Raw genomic sequence first — 6000 nt, 5'->3', positions numbered from 1 at the left:
GCTAGGAGCGCCGCACTCCGGGGTCGGTGGCATCTGCAGCTCTCGGTCCGCGCGGCCGGGTGCAGCCTCAGTCGCCGCTGCAGCCGCCGCCGCGGGGCGGTACGCCCTGGCGAGTGCCCGGCCCCCGGCACGGCGGAGCGAGGCGGCTGGTGCTGAGCGACAGCGCCTAGCCTTGCACCCGCCGCCGCCCGGGCAGTGCGGGGCCGGCAGGGTTGAGCGCCGCGGAGCGAGGTCCCTTCGGAAGCCTCCCTGTTTCCGGCGTCCCGGTAAGTTGACTGTAGTTTCTGAAGTTGGAGGGAGTCATGGGAGGGGAGGTGCGTTTTTATTATCTTCATGTGGGAAGCTGGTGGTGGCCCCTCTTGTTGGGAACCGGGCTCCATCTCGGCGAGTTCAGGGTGTGAAAAAGCGGACACGGCGCGCGGGGAGAGGCATTCCAGGGCGGGCTGGCAGCAGCCTCTGATGAACGTGCCAGTTGGAAATGTGCTGTGAGAGGACAGGTGCTCCGAGGGCATTTAGCCTGCTGCTGATTGCACGTTCGGAGCTCCTTGACTGTGTGTTTGACAGTGGAGGGTGCATACAGGGTCTTGTTACCTCTATCCTAAGTCCTCCGGGGAGTGACTCCTGTCATATTCCTGGGTGCGACAGGTCTTTGGGGATGGGAGCTAAGTCATTCCTTCCCAGCCCTTCGGCTTCCCGCGCATCCCACTTTACTCTTCCCCTAGGCAGAAGTTGCCCACGTTTCCCTAATTGGAACCCAGTCCTTTAGGGAGAAAACAACTTGGAAGTCAATACGGCGTTTTGTGCCATAAGGCAAATAAAATGAGAAATCCGTTCATTGTATGTGATTTCATACATTTCAAGAATGTGGGCAAGTCTCAAAGAAATAGGATTCAGATGATGACACTTGGGTTTCACCCTGCCGGTCCTGCGCCTCTTATATAAGCCTCCCGGTGGGATATCAGTTTCTGCAGTGGCTGCAGCTGTGGCTCTCCGTTCCATTCGTTTAAGGTCCAGCTTGAACAGTATTTAATGAAAATGCTGACATGATATAGCGTCCTGTAGTCGGAAACAGGGTGCACTCTTCAGATTGGAGTGTCTTCTCCTAATAGGTAGCATGTGAGGAAAAACCCAGTATATTTTTCAAGGCAGCTCCAGGAATTAGACACATAAATCATGTTTTAAAATAGCATGCATTGTGCAGAGAGCTTGCAGAGGGCCCTTTTTGAACACATCCCCTTTGTTTTAAAAAAAGTGGAAATTGTTCATCCCAGACATTTGTTGAGTCTGAAAGTTAAGTGTACTGATGGGCTTAATTATCTTAATAAATAAAGAGCGTGATTTATATAGGTAGCTGTCCTGTCCTACTTTGAAGGATAGGATTCTATAACCTTTCTTTTTCATCTGTCCCCTAGAGATTCCTTTTAAGTAGAGCAATAGATTATCATCATTGATGTTTAATATTTGAGTCAATTAAATTTGTAAAAGGAATACTTTGAAATACATATGGTATTGCTATGACTGTAAAGACTGAGCATTAGAAACTAGGAGAATTTTCAGATTATTTGGTATCAAAGTCTTTAGCTTAACATAGCAGCATTAAGACTTCACACACACACACATACATACACACATATACATATATATATATATTTAAATTTGGACTTGTAATAAATATTTAAACCCAAAGTCACAGGTATGTTTCAATGTAAGATTTATCTAGGCAATCTTTAGAAAGAGAAGTGCTTTTATTCATGGTATTCCAACACATAGAACAAGATGAGCTAGTTATAGGCACCACATTTAAAAGCATATCATAGGTTTTTAAAGAATCCTAGGAAAATACAAAAATGTTATTTCAGAAGTTGAAAAGTTAGGCAACACATTGTTGTTTGTGAGAGCACCCATTGCTTATGTCTAGAAGAGAGTACATCCAAGCATGGACCCTCAAACAGACTCACCCCTCGCCCCATCAGCACTGTTGCATTGTGGTTAGGAGGGTAGACTAGACAGCTAAGCTCCTGGCTCTCATACCATCTGTTTGGATCTGGGCAAGTTACCTAAACTCTGTGCCTCAGTGCCTTCATCTGTAAACTGGGGATGAGAGTATTACCCACTGCACAGGATTATGATGAGAATTAAATGAGTTCATAGATGAAAGCCTTTGAGCTATTAAAATGGTAAAATTATTATTGCAATGAAAGGAAACCCATCTTTGAGTACCAGGGACATTGAATGGCTGCTGATGGAGGCTAATGGAAGCAGGTCTCATGTATAACAGGAGAGAGGATATAAACATTTATTAAACACTTTCTAGTGATGCAGACCAGCTGGGGTTTAATTTACTGTCTCCCTCAATTCCTCACTGAGGTGGGTCATTTCTTCTTCACCTGGGAGATGAGGAAGCTGAAGCTCAGCGAGATCAAATCCGAGTTGGGATTTTAACCCATGTCTGTTTGTTTCAAATCCTGTTCCCTTTGACCTTGCTGCCTCAACTTGCAAAGTGCTTTTTCTATCTATTCTTCTTTAATCCTCATAATAATAAAATAAAATAGGTGCATTATTATCTTCAGTTTACAGATGAGGAAATGCAAGTTAAGCATTAAAGTATGCAAAGTGCTTAACAACACTCACAACATAGTTCTCCAAGACTGGGAGTTATTATTATTACCATAATTATTATTAAATAACTTGCTTAGCCTAGCACAGGGTATGTATGCTGGTAAAGTATGTTTTCTCCTTCACTTTCAAGTGGATTCCATTGCTTTTTACTTCCCCATGCATATATTCAGAGAATCATTGGGGGGGAAAATGGTATGTAACTGTTCACACTGGAGGATGGTGCTCTGTGGTTTGTTTCTGCCTGCAGAGGTGGTTGCAGTGATACACACACCCTAGAAAACCAGCATGGGCAGCTGTCATCTGTCCACAAAGAGCATCATACCCGAGCATGAATTCAGTCCCAGCTGGAGAACAACCGTGGGGCAGAGAGAGAAAGAGAAAGGCCTTGTACTTTCCCACACATTTTACTGTATATTCAGAAATGGAAATCATTTATATTTTACATTAAATAAGCATGCTTCTTCTAAGGCCTTAATGCCAGTGTCACGGGAAGTGGTTTCCAGGGTCCTTTGTGAGCAGTACTTTGTTAAAAGTCTGGTCCATAGCCTGTTGAACTTCTCACCTGACTTCAGAGGTTGGGAATGATTGAGATGCTGTGTTTGTGTGTGTGTGTGTGTGTGTGTGGCCTTCCTAGGTTATCACCCAGATAGTACATAGTGTTCTGGCTCTGGTAAATATTTATTCTATTTTCTGGTTGTTAAGACCTAATTGCTATGTAAGGCACAGACTGCTTGTAGACCGGTGTAAACTCTTAGCTAATGTATTCTACCGCCAAAAGTACTTTGGGACAGATGTTCTAAGTTGGCTTTCTTTTTTTAAAAATCAAGACTCTCTGTACAGCATGGTGACCATAGTTAATAATACCATATTGCATATTTGATAGTTGCTAAGAGAGTAGGTCTCAAAAGTTCTCATCACAAGTCATAACTGTGTGGTGACAGATGCTAACTAGACTTACTGAAATCATTTTGCGGTATGCATATATCAAATCATTAAGTTGTACGCCTGAAACTAATGTAATTGTATATGTCAGTATTATGTCATTTTAAAAAAACCAACTTTCTGAGAATGAGCTTTCAGGAGAGTGCCTCAGTATGCCTTGGGACACAATCCCACAGATACAGTGTGCCGAAAAGAGCCCTTGCCATCAACAGCCTCTTCACATCTTTGAAGTATCTTCTACTTCAATTTTATTTCTCTTTAGTTTTTTTCATTTTTTAAAATATTTATTTATTTACTTATTTGACAGAGAGCACAAGCAGGGGGAGCAGCAGGCAGAGGGAGAAGGAGAAACAGGCTCCCTACTGAGTAAGGAGCCTGATGCGGGGCTCCATCCCAGGACCCTGGGATCATGACCTGAGCTGAAAGCAGATGCTCAACTTACTGAGCCACCCAGGCACCCCCTTCTCGTTCAGTTTTAACCCTCCTTGTCAGAGTACAGATATTCCCTTCTACTGAATCAATATTTACATTTCAAATGCTCCTCTGTTCTGGGTTATTCTATAATTGAAGTCTTCCTTGATCACTTTCGTGACTTAAGCTGGGTCCGTAATTTAGTTTTAACTAATTCTTTAGAATTTATATAGCTCTGTTTTATTTCTCATCTGTGTGAACTATTTATTGGCTTATCTGTAGTCACCTATAGATTTCCAAATAACTTCTCTGACATCAGCTTTCTCCTGCTGTCAGAATATATATGTACAGGAAACACAAGGTAATTTTAATATGGATAAAGTGAATGAAGATCATTTCCTCTCTCTAGTCATATCTACTGTTTTGACTTATCTTCACTTCTGGCTTGGGGAGTTGGGAGCTGATTCTGTTTCTAGAGACCTTGCTTCATACAGCCATGAGAGATGTGTCAGGGAATTATACAAGTTTCTGGTTATACAAGCAAGCAGTTCATATTCAGCATGGCTGAGACAGTCCCTCAAGGCTGGGGCATTACTGAATTTGAGGACTAGGGGCGGAGATCGGGGCGGGGGACAGCTCTCAGAATGATTTATCTGCCACATTTCTAGTCCTTATCAGTCATGCCTTCTGGATAAGAATTGGAGTGAATAGTTAACACACATCACTTACCATGTGCCAGCTGCCATGCTAAGAAGTTTACATACAGTATTTACTTTAATCCTCATGGTGACCTTATATGGTAGTTACTTTATTATCCTGTTTTTCAGAAGTGGAAACTGAGGCCTAGAAAGGTCAGGGCACCTGCCCAGGGTCTCATTAGTGAGTTTTGGAGCTAAGAATGGAACCCACGGTTGTCTGACAAGGCCTGGGTTCCATACAATATATTCTGCATCTAATTTTGGAGCCTTCATGATCATTCAGCTGTGCTGCATAGGTGTCCTATATTGTGCTTCTCAAAATAACCCCATACTATCTCACTTGGTTCCCACAGTGACCATGGGATAGAGCTAGAGAGATGGTGGGAAGGCCCATTGCCCACCTTCTTGCCCATAACCAGCATCTGGCATTGACTACATAGGTAGTATCCTCTCCATGTGTTTGTGGAGGAAGAACTTAAGCTTAGTTCATACAACAAGCTTAGAAAAGAAAACCACATGTTAGCATTGTGCAATAGGAAGTGTAAAGCCTTCCACTGATGATGGGACCCAGTGGAGAGGCACATTAACTTTATTTGTGTTTGGGTCACATACTTGTGTCACTCTCATTAAAGAAAGGGGAAGTACAGAAACCTGAGATTTTCTCTGGTGATTAAAAAAAAAAAGTTTATAAAAAAGTATCAGTAATGAAGATCACTGCAACAGTGTCATATGCTATTCACAGTGAGACTATGGTTTGTAAATTAAATGAATACATATGTCTAGCAAGTAAGGGTCAAGTGTGTTGTCTCAGAATAGGAACAGTGCATCAAATCTTCTATGCCTGTATTAAAATCTAATTCTAGCCCAAATATACAATACAAAGAATTTATGACCAACTTGTAGTATTTTTAAAACCCTTCCTCTGAACCTTACTTTCTCCATTTTTTCTTGATTTCACATCGGAGTCAGCATTTGTTCAATAAGTTCTTCATATTCCTTAGGTTTTGAGTTATTATTTTTGTTGTTGTAACATTTTGGCATATTGTGTTGATGTTTCATCTACTCCCCCTTCCTTAATTTTATAGGATTGTATAATTTTTAAACCTGTGAGTGACTAAAAACTTATGAAAAATTCAGTTTTCTAAATATAGACACTATTGCAAAGGATAGGGAATTTTGGCCTGACTGGAGGGCCTTTACTTGAAATACAGAGCACTGGAAACCCTATGAACCTTATGGAGTAGGCAAGTTAAAAAAAAAAATTGAAATTGATCAGCAGCAGCTTTATACCTTTCTCTACAATTTCATAGGACCCAATATCTACATACCA

The 6000-nt window shown here is 41.9% G+C and overlaps 1 protein-coding gene across 4 annotated transcripts in view; it reads left to right on the top strand.

Annotated features, from left to right (window-relative positions):
* Positions 1–6: 6 nt before the first annotated feature.
* PAG1 (phosphoprotein membrane anchor with glycosphingolipid microdomains 1) overlaps positions 7–6000 on the top strand; it is a 140221-nt gene continuing 134227 nt past the window's right edge. For all 4 annotated transcript variants that reach the window (XM_034668239.1, XM_034668242.1, XM_034668238.1 and 1 more), the window contains exon 1: positions 7–266. The gene's annotated coding sequence lies outside the window, so the exon portion shown is untranslated. The remainder of the gene's footprint in view (positions 267–6000) is intronic.

This window comes from Ailuropoda melanoleuca, chromosome 9 (genome assembly GCF_002007445.2).
Source record: "Ailuropoda melanoleuca isolate Jingjing chromosome 9, ASM200744v2, whole genome shotgun sequence".
Lineage (NCBI taxonomy): Eukaryota > Metazoa > Chordata > Mammalia > Carnivora > Ursidae > Ailuropoda > Ailuropoda melanoleuca.
Note: the sequence above shows the minus strand (reverse complement) of the source record. Positions and strands in the feature narration are given on the sequence as shown.